This window comes from Osmia bicornis, chromosome 8 (assembly GCF_907164935.1).
Source record: "Osmia bicornis bicornis chromosome 8, iOsmBic2.1, whole genome shotgun sequence".
NCBI classification, from domain to species: domain Eukaryota; kingdom Metazoa; phylum Arthropoda; class Insecta; order Hymenoptera; family Megachilidae; genus Osmia; species Osmia bicornis.
Genome location: NC_060223.1, coordinates 3,683,802 through 3,700,651, shown reverse-complemented (window position 1 = coordinate 3,700,651; position 16,850 = coordinate 3,683,802). Strand labels below are relative to the sequence as shown.

Genomic DNA, 16,850 nt, shown 5'->3' with positions numbered 1-16,850 from the left:
TTGGACAATCAAGGACCACCTTGGTTGATAAATTTGGTTTAAAAATTAAAATTTGTTTGAAATAAATTTAAAGAACATTTGATTCTAAAGCAGAGGCAACAGTAAAAAATAATTTTATTCAATATTGTTTGACATAATAAATGAAAGTGTTATAAGAGGGCCTCCTCCCTGCAGTCTAGAGCCCAAGGCTGTAGCCCTTCTTACACCTCTTCTTAATCCAGCGCTGGTAATAAGTTGCATGGCGAGGATAATGCGATATCATACCATTGGTGCAATTAGGATTTTATCTTTAGGGTAGGCTGGATCTCATAGAAATTTTGAAATTTTGGAAACCTAAGATTTCATCTTAAAATTCTAGAATTCTGAAATTCTGGAAACCTAAAATCTCATCTCTTAAAATTCTAGAATTCTGGAATTTTGGAAACTTAAAATTTTATACTAAAATTCTAAAATTCTGAAATTTTGAAAACTTACAATTTCATCTCAAAATTGTAAAATTCTGGAATTTTAGGATCTTAATGTTTTAAAATGACGAGAGGACCAGGCCCAGTATGGCTACTACCTGGTTACGTCAATGTATTATACGGCAAGGGATTAAGAAAGAAACGTTTCAAAAGTTACTTAGCATTAGTATCATTTTACCCGTCCCTGTAACGTTCGCACGTAAAACGTCTCAGGGGTACTCATTTCTACAAAAGTGCATGAAAAGTTTAAACACGTAGCAAAACGTTTATAACTGTGTCTTGAGATAGTTCCACTCAATATGCTGTTCAGTTTCTGAAGAGTAAATATGCAGGTCGGGTAAAACGGAAGACAAAAAAGTGTCGAGTGCAAGTAGTATCTTCGGAACGGTTTCTGAGATCGGATACGATCTAGGATCTTTGCAAGAAAGCATCCCAGCAGAGAGATTTCGCTCTATCTAAGGAAGATCGAAATTTACGTAATTTCTATGGGGAGAGCGACAGCCCCCGTGGAGAAGTTATGGTACTGTTTTACATATGCGTACGAGGGATTCATCTTAATCGAAAGCTGGTCACTATGCTACGCATTCAAATATACCGTGTACAAGAATTTAATTAACACGTTAACTGACGCAGTGAAAATTAGTATTTACTGTAGGATGTATCAAAGTCATAATTATTCATCTCTTCACTGGGGATGACAAGTTAACTCGTCATTGAAAAATGATTTTTCACTAGGATGACGAATTAACTCGTCATTGGAAAATGATTTTTCACTGGGATGACGAATGAACTCGTCATTGGAAAATGATTTTTCACTGGGATGACGAATGAACTCGTCATAGAACTTTGAAGACGACCTACATTTTAAATTCGATACGTTTTTAACCTTCTAACTGGATCTGACAAGTTAACTCGTCATTAGAAAACGCTTCTTTAGCAGGGATCTCCAGTTAGAAGGCTAAAAACATATTAAATTTAAATTAATTCATCATTGGAAAATGCTCCTCCAGCAGAGATGACTAGTTAACTAGTCGCTGGAAAATGGTACTTCAGCGTGGATGGCGAGTTAATTCGTCATGGAACTTTGAAGATGATCTATATAAATTTAATTTTGATACATTTCCAAAAATTTAACTCGTCATGGAACTTTGAAGATGACTTATGTAAATTTAAATTCCATACATTTTTAACCTCCTGAGTGATGATGACGAGTTAATTCGTCATTGGAAAATGCTTCTCCAGTTGGGATGATAAGCTAACTCGTCATAGAACTTTAAAAATGACCCACGTAAATTACAATTTTTAATCATTTTTCATATTTTCAACCTTCTGAGTGATCTTGACGAATTAATTCGTCATTGAAAAATGCTTCTTCTAAGTATCTAAGTGAAGCCAACAACGTGTTGATATACGGAACTGCTCTCATTTCTCGCAAGTAGATGGCGTGTTTATAAATGTTAGGTCTCAATAAACTCACAGATATTTTAGAACTACTAAATTGGATTTTATAAAAGAAATGACCAATGATAGTTAATTTTTTCAATCAATCAATTGAGATTTTTGCCTTAATGAACAGCAGGATGCATTATCTAAATATGACAAAGCTTTCGTAGCAGCCTGATCAAAAATGCAAAGGCAAAGTTCTACCTTCTAGGAAGCTTTAGAAAATGCGTTTTAATGAGACCCTTTCTCGTCTAATAAATCCCCCCGGAGAGAATATCTTTTAACTACGAGCTTTTTCCTCTCGGCGGGTATTTATTTTTCCAAAGAGCTCTTTCTCATTATTTATCATGCACGGACAGCTTGCTCCGTGAGTAAAAGTAAATCTCTATTCCCTTCCGTTCCTCTTAATTTCATGGCTCCCCTGAAAGTCAAGCTAGCGGCAGACGCACTTTGAGAAAGGACGCTACGTCTAGCTGGGTGGAACGATAGAGATGAACGCAAATTCCCCGTGAGAGATTCCGCTTTTGATTGCGTCGCAGCGCGGGGGAGTTGGAACGGATTTATATCGAACGCGTGTGCCTACGTTACGAGGTCAGAAGCATTTTCGAAGGAGGAAAAGACGAAGCGGCAGGAATCGCGGGAAGAAGGATGCGCGGCTGGGAAAAATAAGCAATAGGAACGGACGAGTGACGACGAAATAACGAGGAAAAAGGACGAAGAGACGCGCGAGTCGGCCGAGAGAGAAAACGTTTAAGCGCGAGGACGAAAGAAGACTCTTTGTGTTTCCCTGGCGAGCGTTATAAATGAGCTCTCCGAGGGAACGAGGGTGCGCGAGACGAGGGTGACGAACCAGAGGACCGCCGGCCCGACCACACCTATGCCACCGGCAGTCACCGGAGGACCACTGTTACGACAAACGACCAAATCTGCTTTTCGAATGGCCCGCATTTTTTCGCGACTTTTGATTGCACTGGTAAAATCGTGTAACCGCGATGCCAGCCTCTGTGCGGCCGTTGCGAAAACTCGCGCTGCTTTTTTACGACGTTTTCTACAAAAACAAATATTTATTTAGTTTAGAAATGGAATCTTGAACAAAAATACAATTTGGGATATTTATAAATTGTTAACCCGAATGCTGTATTTGGCTACTGTAGCCATCAAGTTTTTAAGCATATTAAACATCATAGGAACCTATTTAATTGAGTGCAGTAGCGTATAAATGTAGGATGCCGGCGGAAAATAGCGTTTCGTCTCGGGATCGTCAGTCAGACTCGTCAGTGGGGCTGACAACAGACGATCCCTGGCCCCAGACACCTATCATACCGCAATTTGGACTGCATGCCGGGCGACCGCCAGCGAGAACACTGTCATCCCGTCGCCACCTAGCGGTCCCCGGCCCGAACTAAAGACGTCTGGGGAGACGAAACCCTCTCGCCCCCTCCACTCAACGCCCACATAAATAGCACCTAAACAACTGAAAATCATCAGCGATATTCATTTTGTTAAGGTAATTACTTCATATGATTGAATTATTTGAAGCGATTCAGTGTAAAAGGAATACAATTTATATTTTCATTACTTTTTCAGCTATTTAAAAACTGAATTTGATATTTTCGAAGGTAAGAAACGTTGAATATAAATGCTCAGATATTAAATAACCCTTTAAATACGGATACTTTTAGCACAGCCGATTGCTCTAATTTTAAATTATATTACTGAAGTGATATTCTATTTTAAATTGTTTATTTTATTTTTATTTTGGTGGTATATAAGCCACAGCCGCTATTTGATATTAGCAAAAATTAACATGTTAGTTAACATTATTATAATTTTAGTATGTGGTTTATAAACCACACCCGCAGTTAAAGGGTTAAAATATTTTTAGTGCTGAAACTTTTTCTTTTAGCAATACAAAAATTAATAACTTTAGTTAGTACTTATACTTTACTTATAATTCCATTACTAAATCCGTTCATTTTACAAAATTTATTTTAAAACTGTTAACAATTATTGACTATAAATATTACATCACATTCAATAAGTTTCCAAATTTTATAAAATGTGATTAAATTGATTAAAAGATTGCGGTAGTCCATCAGTACTACTAGGTCATGATATAAAGCACGTTTTATAAATGTAATTTCCTTTTATCTTTATCTAAACGTTGATATGATATTTTTTTATCACAAATGATCTCTATTAACCTTGAAGAAACATATGCGATTGTAGTCGTCTTAATAACCGTTATTAGAGAACAAATGCAAAAACCTAGCGTTCCACTTAAGAAAACAAAGGAAACCTTCGGATCTCGAAAGCAAGTTCATTAGAAAGGAAATGTTACCATCACGTAACGATCTCCTTTTTTGTACCATGCAACTTCTGCTAATCAAGTTCGCACACTTTCAAGGATATTATAGATAATAATAGTTATTACTTTATTCTCTTCATGAAACTAAAGTGACGTGCACAATGTACGTAAATAATGATAAAGAATCTATTAAACAATGTGGTTTTTAATTTCACTTCAACGTAACTCAAAACCCAACTTCTTAATCTAAAAGATACAATGCATTTTGCAATTAATCACAAAATATGAAATTTTCAAATAGCACTTAGGATTCTCACATATTCCTCAGACGACGGACCATGGAGAGAGCCCTAATTTTAATTTAATTTTGCATTTCATATTATTTTCATTTTTAAAATTTTAAATTGTTCTCCTATCACCCTGTGTGTCAGCTTCAAAAACACATTTAAAGTTGATGAATATGGCAAAAATCAATATTAATAAAGCAGGAGATCTGCCCAAAACAAAATAAAATCAGCACGTGGTCTACGAGACAAAAATGTTTGGGAACCTCTGGTCTAGATTTTCAGAGTTCGCTAATACGTGAGTATTATAATTTCAATCGCATGCATCGTTCGTGTAACATGTAATATCAAGTTCCAGGATCGACGAAGAGGGCATGGAAGAGATAAGAATTCTATTAGAGTTGTCTTTCGTTTTGGTCGAAGACCAGGGAGAAATGGGATCGAACGTTTGAATCCAAGATCGACAGATTTAGATGTGAGTCACGCGAGGAGCCGGGTACTCGAAATTCGTCGATTTCTATCGAAAGCCACGACGCTCTGCTACCTTTACGTGAGGTATGAGACTTATCTTGGTGGGATCTCTTATTCGGGATCGAGCAGTTGCACCCCATGGTGCATGAGAATCGTCGAAATCGACGGCAGAAAGTTGCTCCTACTCGCCTCCTTTTCGAAATCCTCGTTGATCGGGCCTGCTGGCATTAACCAGGATCCCCGTGGGTGCGGACTTATCTTTATTTGACTCATTGTCAGGACTAAGTAGTTCCTTCTAGCCTATACGGTATCGTACGCCTTATCCATTGCTGCTGAATTAGAAGCAGCGCCGGATTAAACGAGGGTCCAAGAGGGGTTACAGCCCTGTGCCCCGCTTTGCAGATGGCCCCGTTCCAACAAGAAATGATCCCGAGCCCGGAAATTCAAAAAATTATTAAATTTTGTGAATATGTAGGGGATGTCCTCCTGATTACCGTTTGCTGAAAATCACCCTTAAAATTTTAGCCATTTTACGTTCTTTTTTCTTTTCCTCTGAAACCATAAGGCATCGAAAAACTTAATCAGCAAAAGTTGTTCGTCTCAATGTACAGTATTTTTCGATGTTGAAATAAATAATTGTTCTTAAACATTTCTGTTTATAACTCCTTGTAATTGTTCAAATAATTTCTTGTTTCAGCATGAAAAAATAGTGTGCATTAAGACGAACAACTTTTACTTAAGGAGTTTTTCGATATCTCTAATGGGGATTCGAAGAAAAATTTAAGGGCGATTTTCACCCCCTTAGATATGTAGGACATCCTCTACATATTTACAAAGTTTCATAATTTGTTTAATTTCGTGGTTCGGAATTATTTCTTGTAAGTCTTCCATTAACTATGTGAAAAAATATTGAACGAATTTTTTCATTGCTGCTTTTTTCCTTTTATTTAATTTTGTTCAGAATAAATTTTAATTGTTGAACCAAGTTTATCAACTAAAGGGGCCCTCGAAAGTTTGATAGCTACAGGGTTCCAGGAGTCTTAACTCGGTCCTGGGTATCAATTTTGTTTCATTCATTCATCCATTTATGTTTTTTCATACTTTTACTAAATTAGATATGAAAATACATGCTTCTGTTTAATAAAGTTTAAATTTGGTTAGTTATGAGTACTATTATTTATTAAATTATTGAATTTTTGGCTTGTCCACTGTGTTCTTCCTCCTTAAATGTACATTTTCTTCATATTTCACATGAGTTCCGTTGTATAATCTCGCTTGATATTGATTTTCAAAAGGATTATTTATAATTAATGTAATAGAAATAATATTTTCGAGTATGCCTAGTTTCAGAGTAACTCTCTTCTCCTATATACTCTTGCTTTGTGCTGTACCCATCGTTTTCCACGCATTCCATGAAATTTAATATCTTAGAAAGCCTTGCAAATGCGAATGCAATCGAATATCGTATTCCTGCAAACCTCCAAAAACAACTTCCGCGGTTTTTCAAACCATAGTTGATTAAACGTACGATATTGCATCGAGCAGACCCGACTTCCAGTTGCAATTCAGAAACTGGAATATATTCTAAAAGTAATTGTTTGCTAGTGTATTTTTATCAATACAGGTTTTACTGTCTTCGTGAAAGTTGAATAAAAATTATAGTAGCAATATGAAATGTAATATAGTACCATTTTAAAAAATTACATTGATATTGATATATTTATAAATAATAATCAAAAGGAAAATTATGATATTTCATTGAGTTTACTAGAACAATTAGTTAAGTGTCGGAGGGGGCCTGGATCTTCCAAAGATGTGGACTGACACCCCCACGATTCTAAAATTCAAAAATTCAAAAATTTGAAAATGTCAAAACTTCCCAAACCTCAAATTTTTAAAATTCCAGATTTGAACATTTGAAAATTTCAGAATTACAATATTTGAAAACTGCAGATTTTCAAATTTTTAAATTTCTGAGGGATCTATCGCACCAGAAAACCCCTAGATTCACAACCCTAGGTTCACAAGAGAAACCCTAATTACGCCTATGATTAAATTTCTCCCAACAAATCAAGTAATTTTCATAAGAAACATTTAAAAATAAAATTAATGAAATAGGTGATAAAAAATTTTTTTTTAAACAAATGAACATTTATCTTTTTTCTATGAGATTATCTCCAATCAGATTCTGATTAGTAGATGAGAGTATCTCCAACCATTAATCTCCAATTAATGTATCCATTATTTTATTGAATCCCTGTACGTATACATCACAGTGAAAGAGTTAATTCAATAAATGTATACATTTACATTAATCGTTTCTGTCGCTGAACAAACAGTGATTATCTTTGCACGATAGCCTGATAGAGTGGACGCTAATATCGCAATCTCGGGAAAGAAGAACGCGTGAAATCGATGTTTCGAAGTCTGGCGCGGCCTTCGAATCGGCTGATTTTGGCGGGCCATTTTGGCTAGCAAGTGGTGCCCCTGGGCGATATTAATGCCAGTAATTCAAGAACCGAGGCGCTCGCGTGCGCTCGTCTTGCACATGTTACAACGAGCTGCCGATTCGAACTACCAGCCATTTTCCTCCGGCCGTCTTACCTGTTCTACCCCATCCAGAAGATCAAAGCTCGCTACTATCGACTGCTTCTAAAAGTTGACGACCAAACGAAAACCAGTCGGCAGACATCAGCTGTGCGCATGCAAATTACATATCGCCGATGCAACGCGTCCATATGGTGGTCCGCCATTATCCGCACGCTCGCCCCAATCGCTTTCTACATTTTCTTAGTCGCTTTCTACCAACAATTTTGTGTCTTCATCGACGATGCTAAAGAAATTTCATCAGAAATGGATTTATTAATACAAAGGGGATCTTGCCCAATTCTGTCGTCCTTAATTATTTTACTATTTGGAACAAATGGTGGTGAAAGTTTATCTTCGAATGGAATTCAATCTAATTTTCCCTCTGGAATATAATACAGTAGACTCTCGTTTTATTGCCACGTGAATGTAACGTGCCACCCTTCCACGATCATAGTCCATGGAAATGGTACACTTCTATCTTCCATTTTTACCTTCAAATGAGAACTTAGAAGCTTTCGGGTCCTTCTTTGTTTAGAAAGTTGAAACATTGATTTTTTTTCATATATTGATAGTTTTAAGTGTGTAGAATAATTCCTTAAAAGGTTTTTTCAATATCTAAAATATTTTCGAAGTTATTCAAATTAGCAGCAGGCAGGTCATAACGAGTTCAAACAACAAAGGGACACTTCCGCCAGCGAGAACACTGATCATCTCGCCGCCACCTAGCGGTCCCCGGTCCGAACCAAAGGCGTTCGGGGAGACGAAACCGTCTCCCCCTCCACTAGACGCCTACAAAGTTTATAATTTAATTTCAAAAGCACAAACGGGGTCGATTGTAACATTAGCAGGTGGAGTCGGTTATAACTCCAGAGACCAAGCAGATAAGGGATATTATTTTTTTTTTGAAATAGAACCCTATATCATAAGTATACCAAATAAAAAATAGGTGCAATATACTGAATGTAAGAATTAGGTCCAGGAAGCCAAAACATTTCCTATACATATTTACTACAATTACGATATCAAATAATTGGTTACAAATTGTACTTTATTTCGTTTATAAATATTTTAGTTTTGGAAAGTTAAATTTGTGTTTCTGTCGACTTCGTGCAGTGTTACAACCGACCGGGGTGAGGGACGTTTGTAACACTTTCCCGGTCTCCATTTTTTATTAATAACTTGGATATTACTAGTCATAGAGCGAAATTGCTATGGCTTAATAATGTCAGGTAACTATGTAAAATTTCGATCTAAGGAATTTTATTGTAAGTGTAATAGTTTTTGCGTAATCGTGTTCTAAAGTCAAAGTGTTACTACCGCCCCCGGTCTACCCAACCTCTGCTCGGCATAATCTTACCAAAAGAAAATGGAACCGGGTCCAGGGACGAGTCTCGAATAAATGGATCTCAAAGGACATTCCTTGTCGTCGAGTGTAGCTAGACGGCGACCTCGAAGAAGATCGAATTAAACGATTCGCGCAGTCCCGGGGGAACTGGCGGACTTGAACGGAAGTAGAAAAGGAGGAAAAAGTCAGTCACTTTTTTTTTTATCTCGAGGAAAACATCTTCTTCCTTTCACGGTGGATGAAAAAAAATTGGACGAACCGAAGGAACGAAGGAGTTTTTCGTCGGATCTAACTCGCGCGAAGGGAGTAAGGGAAATGATGAGACAAAAAGGAAATTAGCGAAGAACGTAGTGCAACATGTAAATGCATGAAAGAAATTATTCATGAAAGATGCCAGGTTCTGGGGTGCAACCAGACGGAACGAGATTCACGGGACAGGTCGAACTAACGACGCCCGACGTCCTCGTTCGCCTCAGCGTCCTCCTCGGCCACTGCAGAGATACGGATCGGTGCTAATGCTTGCTTTATGGGTCAACTTGCCTCGGCTACCGCGGTCACGTAACGACAATGTTTGCACGGAATTTAAATAAACAAACGGAGAAAAAAGACTAGTACCAACCGGGGATTTCAGCGGAGGAGGAAGCCATCAACATCTTCTTTCATCGCGCAATATTCATAAGCGTTCCTTCTTAGAAGCGTCCGATCTGCCCTCCCTCGGTGTCCAGTATTCACACACCTTTCTTACCTCGATCTTTATCGGCGTGACCCATGATCTTATCACCTGTTCGTACTGATCGTTGTTAAATGATGCGCGTCATCGATACGTCGGATTACCATGTAACTGTACTTCAAATTGAAAATGTTGCGTATTCTGTCTTGTGCATACATTACCGTTGAACAAAATCTTAAAAGGATAGGTTTTCGGATTTTTTTTTATTATAATCATACTCATGGGATCTGACATAGGGGCGTGCTGTAAATCAATATGGCACAAAGTGGATAACACTTTGTATTAGTTTATATGGGGAACTGTGGTATTATTTAAATAATGTTGAAATATGAAATTTATATGAAATGCAAAATTAAATTAAGAGTGGGACTTTCTTCATGGTCCGCCTTTCTAGGGTTAATAAAGGATTACTTATTTACAAACTTTTGAACGATGCTATAAATGTTATTGCTTTTTTGTTCATTTCCAAATTAAGAAAAATATGTTTTTCTATTATTATAAATAATTCTTGATTTTCTGAATTTCTGTGTTTTTTAGAGTTTTAGAAAATTTGGAATTTAAATGTTTATTTTAATATATAGATTCATCTATTTCTCCTGTGATTTGTCATTATTACATCTACAATTTGTAGAATTAATTGATAGTGATAATTATAATTTGGATATAATTTGGAATCAAGTTCATTTATCTTGTTAGGTAATTACTAATATTTGTTTATAAATGAATAGAATAATAATTAACAATATGAATAATGAGCAAAATCCCTTCCTGATTAACTAACTCTACTTAAAAAATTTTTTTAAATTTTAGTGTCAAAGCACCTGATTGATGCTTAACTTTGTATATTTTATTAATTCCCCTAATTTTTGGATTTTTGGAGTTAACCGATTTGCTAAATAGGCAGCTCATATAACATAAAATTATATTGTTCACGAAGTTTATCAGAAATTATCTTCTTCTCGACTCTCATTCCATCTTAATGTGGTAATACTTCAAATATAATATATAGCTCTAATTTTCCATGAAATACATCCTATTACGCTGCCTTACACGCGATTCTTATAACATAAATTCCATAAACGAAGTACAAGATACAAGCTCATAGTTGCACTATAATTTGCAGCTAATCAACCGTTAACTTACAGCTACGTGTTAACGGTATAACGTTCGACGGCGTAATTTTCCTCTGAAAACACCTTCCAAAGTATCTGATATATGAATATTCAGAAAATTAATTTTCTCAGAAGAAAGCGTGAATACATGTTATAATTATCACAGAAATAAATTGCACCTTCTTGGCAAATTTAACTGAACTAACGTAAATTCAAAATGTTATATTTTATATCAGAATTATAATAAATTTCTATAAACAATAGTTTGGTACCATTGTATTTAAGTTGCATTTTATTAGACACTGGATGTTTTGTTTTCACATTTTTTTTGAGATTCTAATTTTAGAAACACAACATCATAAAATACTAATTTCTTTCTTTTTTAAGAAATTGATTTTTAAGAGATTAGAAAAATTATTATAAACTTGAAATGAGAAGTTTTACTTACACAGTTCACATATCAAACTTGATTCCACCCTATTCATTAAAGAAAGAAACACATTGAAAATTTCACAAATCTACGCAAATTTATTCCTCCAAACCAGTATCGCCTTTTCTATTCTTCTTTCGTTCCTTTTAACTACCGATCGTACTCACGCCCGTCTGCGCCTTATATCAACCCTACAAACCGCCTTCGGCCATGGGTTAGATTATACATTACGGAGCACGTGCCTACACGCGACGTGTTACATGCCATGAGGCCACGGGACCAGCCAACCGGAGTCAAGAAGCAAAACCGGCTCCTCCAAAGGAGATGAGAAGCAAACGTTCCCGATCGACGACCTATACAACCACTAAACGGACATCTGTTAGCAATCAAACAGCGAAAGGTTTAATAGATGCATAGAGGAATACAGTCCATTCTGACCCTTGTTTAAACTCGTTATCTATAATGATTTACGTGTTTTTCAATAGCTAGACACCAGAGCCAGAGCGTATTAAGTCCACTTTTTTGAAAAGATTACATTTTATATGGTTCTTATATCAAATTTTTCATTCTCCCTGATGGCAAAAATTATTTTATTCTAAATCGTTTAATTTTTATTATAATAGGCGTTTTCAGACACCCATCATACCGTAATTCGGAACTCCTATACATACAAATTGCATTCCGGGCGACCGCCAGCGAGAACACTGATCATTTCGCCGCCACCTAGCGGTCCCCGGCCGGAACCAAAGACGACCGGGGAGATGAAACCCTCTCCCCCTCCACTAAATGCCTACAAGTCCATATCTTGTTCCGAGCCAAACAGACTAAAGAGCTCTTGATACTAGTTTGCAAAAAATTTTAGGGCCAAATAATTTTAAGTCCAGTATTAGGTTAAAATAATTTTGGACTTGATGTAATAGTATGTATGGAATTATAAATTACTATGACAATGATGTTTGTTCTCAAAGGGTTAAATCATATTTTAAGTTTTCAAGTAGCTTTCAACATACTCAAGTTTGAAAAAAAAAGAAATGGAAATGGCAAATAAATAGTAGACAATGACCACAGACAGTATCATAGATTATCATTCACTTTGGATTCTTAGATAAGGGCTAATCATCGCTGTAGTCATATTCTCCGTGATATTATGCAGAAGAGAAAAATTTTAAGCAGAGCAGCCATATTTTGTGAGCAGGAAGGAATCCCTTCTGCACGTGGATAACGCTCGGCTGCATACAGCACAAATCACCCAACAGACGGTCATAAAGCTGAATTGAGAGGTTCTGCCTCACCTATCATATTCCCTTGATAGCTCCCCGACAGATTATCATTAATTCCGTGATATGGCGAACAATATGCGACAGCAGAGAGTCAATAGCCAAAGGGCCGTCGAGAATGTACCTTCTGGCATACTCTCAAGCTAAATTACCATAAATAAATAAAATAACAATATAGAAACATAGACCGGTTAACCATTGAATTGGTTCACCAAAACTTACAAAACATATTTATATATAGACACTAATCTAAAGATAAATGTATAATTTTTAAACGAAAAAATTGTAGGCGTTTAGTGGAGGGGGAACGCGATGAGTCTCCCCGGACGCCCTTAGCTCGGGTCGGCGACCGACAGGTGGCAGCGGGATTGAGTCTGTTCTCGCTGGCGGTCCCCCGACATGCGATTCGGATATATAGGAGTTCCGAAAAGAGGGGTTATAGGCATCTGGAGCAAGGATCGTCTGTCGTCAGCCCCACTGACGAGTCTAGCAGACGATCCCGAGACGGAGTTTTTTCTCTCCCTACAGAATTTTATATATTGAAACAATAATTTTAAAAGAATAATGTGTTTAGAAATTTAGAAATATAGTTATTTATCTCGAATAATTTAATATGTGCAATTATTGTATTTTATTTGTATTTATTGTTTTATTTAAGCTAATTTCCGCCCCGTTAGGGATGGACGATTTTCACTGTGAGTGACTGCATTTATTTTAAGAGATATTGAAACTCTAATTATTAACAACAGAAATAACTATTTTCCAAATTTTTAATTTCTAATTGCTATATTAAATTATAAGCATGATGGCAACGGTATTTAACAAAATATTTTTGTATTCTTTACTTTTAATCATTCGAGTATACTTATTCCGCGATACATGTCAGCGGTGACTTCCACGGCATTCAGTCGGTCGCTGTGTGCCTCAATGCTTAAACGTTCGCTATTAAGCCCGCGATATCGCGTGGCCGGCAACGGACATATTAAATAAACGAAACAAATTTTATATCTTTGACTAATTTTTGAAATTTCAATTTTTAATTCTATGTAATTTATAGTTTTTAATATTGGTGTCTTAAATATTGTTACTTATATCGCTACCTATATGGTTAATCTTATAGCAATAACATCAAGAATACAAAAATACGTAAGTATCGTCTTCTTGATCGTCGAGATATGAAGAAAAACAAGCGAAGTAAAAGCGCGTAGTCGAAACCAATTTCAATCGAGCGGTTCCCAATGCCGCCAGGTAAATGTCGGACGTAAACATTCGGAGAGGGGGGAAAAAAGGAAAAGCAAGGGCCAGTGGCCGAGCTGCCAAAAATCCAAAGCGAATCCGCCGAGAGCGAACAAGCCTCCCGGCCGTAATTTCACGCGATCGAATCGCCCCGAACCAAGTTAAAAACTAATCGTTTTCCCGCACCCTGCTGGCACGCGCTTTACCTCCGTCACTCGAGGCTCGTAGCAGCCGCGATGTGAAAATAAAAAAAAAAAAAAATAGATAAAAAAAGAGACAGAGAAACGGGCGCCATTGGCGTACAGAAGCGAACCAACACAAACGATCGTTGACCGACGTTTGATCTTAGCACGGTGGTACCCGTAGTCGACAAATTGTTTTTCCCTCCTCCCTATTCTGATCCCCCTTGCCTGCTGATTGATCCTTGGCACAGCATGCGGATCGCTCGAGCGCAAAGTTACCTCCCTGGCTGATTCACCGCAAATTCGATCTGCACTACGACACGGACAGATAGCGCAGTGTGTAAATTAAAAAAACATCTTAATGAATAATAAAAATGGAGAAAAATAATAGATTGTTCATTAGCGAGCACGATAGGTTTCCCTAAGGAAAAAGGCTTAATTACTTATTATAATGTTCGAGTTTATATACTGTATATTACGTAAAGATGGTGTAAACTGCTATTTATAAATAGCAACAAATTAAATGGTCAATATTTAAATCCATTTTCGGTCAGTATATAAATCAACTTTTGGTCAGTATTTTATTACCAAAATGGTCACTATAAAAATACTAAACGGTCAGGATAAAAATACTAAACGGTTAGGTTAGGTTAGATTCGCTTAGGTTAGACCCTTCATATTTAAATACTGACCAGTAAAATATAAGCCTTAATAAATCACTTGTGATTCGATCACGTTCATTTTCAATCACGGTGATTTTTCATACTGATTCGTGATCCTTCAGCGCTTTTGATTGTTAGAGAGCATAATCATGTTTTTCGGAACTCATGTTCCTTTTTCTCGGTAACCATTTGACGGACCGAGTTGAAATTTTGTGTGCTTTTACTACTAAGAGTAACACGTATTTTAGCTAAAAACTTGTTTGAAATTCGTCCTTCAACCAGACTGGCAGCATGCTCTACGTTGAAGGCAAGAGTACAAAAAAATCCACACTTTTATAGGATTGGTTTTGCAACAGCCCCTCTGGTTAAAGTACACATCTAGTACGATACTAGATGCTCTGAAAATTTGAAGTCGATAGCTGCAGTAGATTTTTAGAAAAAGGAAAATAAAAATGCCCACCCCCTTAAATATTGTACTACATAACTAGAGTTCATTTATGTAAAAAAAGTAAAAATCGACAGAAGTGCAGCTGTTCCATTGTACTTTGAGCCATCGATCCTATACTTGTCTATAGAATAACGAAAACAGTTGTTACGTCGGAAACTGCGATTTTAAGGTACCCGTTAGAAAGGAGTGCATTTAATGAAAGAGCATGCATGCATCCACGCGTGCACGCAATATCATACAGGGTCTGCCGTAGCCGATTAATAACAAACAATCGATATCATTTAAATTACAGGTTGCGCTTGCGTGCCATTGCAGCAGTCAATGTAAGAGAGAATGGTCAATATGAGACGGAAGGAACAGAAGCGAAGCTGGTATACATGACTGTCCGTTACGTGACATCCGCCATGTGATATAAAGGTGAACAACACATTGGGACTTCAGGTATTCGAAGTTTATAAAAATGCAACATACAAATTGTTTATTATAAAAGATTAATTTAAGGTTAAATTAACACTTTATGTTCAATAAAAGCTAAAATAAGGTGAAATCAAAGTTTCTTTCAAAATTGGAATTGCCCCATTTTCGTAATAAATGATTCATATAATAATGAAATATGATAGTTTGTCTAACTGCTGTTGTTTATAGTTTGTTAAATTGAGGAAAATATTGTCAAAGATTTTCATGCGAGGCCAAAAGAAACTTTACAACAAAATTCTAAGATTCTAATAATCTAAGATCCTAAGGTATTACACCAAAATTCTAAAATTCAAAAGTTCCAAAAACCCAAAATTCCAAAGTTTTAAAATCCTACATTTTCAAAATTGCAGAATCCCAAAAGCCCAAAATTATAGAATTCTAAACTTCCAAAATTCCAAAATTTTAAAATCCTAAAATTCCACGCTTCCAAAAATCCAAAATCTCAGAATTTTAAAATTCCAAACTTTCAAAAATCCAAAAATTCCAAAAGCCCAAATTTCCAAAAATCCAAAATCTCAAAATCTCAAAATCTCAAAATCCAAAATTCTAGTATTCTAATGTTCTAAAACTTTTAAATTCTAAGATTCTGTTATAAAATCTTGCAAAATGCAATATACAAAACAGTTAACACTATTAATAAAATTAACGCATTTGGCCCATCAGATCCAGAAATCCTATTTCCTCCAATGCCTACTTCTGTGGTTTACTGTACAGGTAACTAGGATTAAATTACGTTAACCTTAACCTAGGGGTGCATTGAAATTTTGCGGCTGCTGTTGCTACATCAAGAGTACATGCGCTTCCATCTACCGGTAGCACACCACGGCAGTTGTTACATTACCTCTCCCACCGACTACAACAGCAACAACACGAGTGCTATTTCACCGAGTACATCAACTTTACCGTAAAGCTTAGTACATACACACTTGGATATAACGTTTCAGCATAATGTATCGGAACTGTTTCAAAAACAGTACTGGAACACTTCGGATACAGTTTCGAATCAAACGGGACACAAATGTTTTATGTTAATACACGTTTAATTATAAACTTTCGTAACAACCTTCCTTTCCGGAAAGATTATGTGTAAGTATCTATATTTGCAATGACGGTTCTAAATATGTCATGAGCACAAGATATACAGTAATTACATTGTTTTTTAATTTCAGAACCAAACCTTTTTAGCATAATTAAATCTGGGATGACGGACCATAGAGAGAGCCCCAATTTTAACCCTTATTACTCCTATGTCGAATGTGGCTCGACATCACATTTCTTACACCAACTCCAATGTCGAGCTAGACTCGACATTATACAACGCAATTTCTAAAATAATTAAAAATGTTTTAATTTGAATGTTTTAATGTTGCAATACAATATTTTATTAAGACC

General features: G+C 36.3%; 1 protein-coding gene across 1 annotated transcript in view; it reads right to left on the bottom strand.

Annotated features, from left to right (window-relative positions):
* LOC114879405 (protein rhomboid) overlaps positions 1-16,850 on the bottom strand; it is a 500,898-nt gene that overhangs the window by 448,736 nt on the left and 35,312 nt on the right. The window lies entirely within an intron of this gene.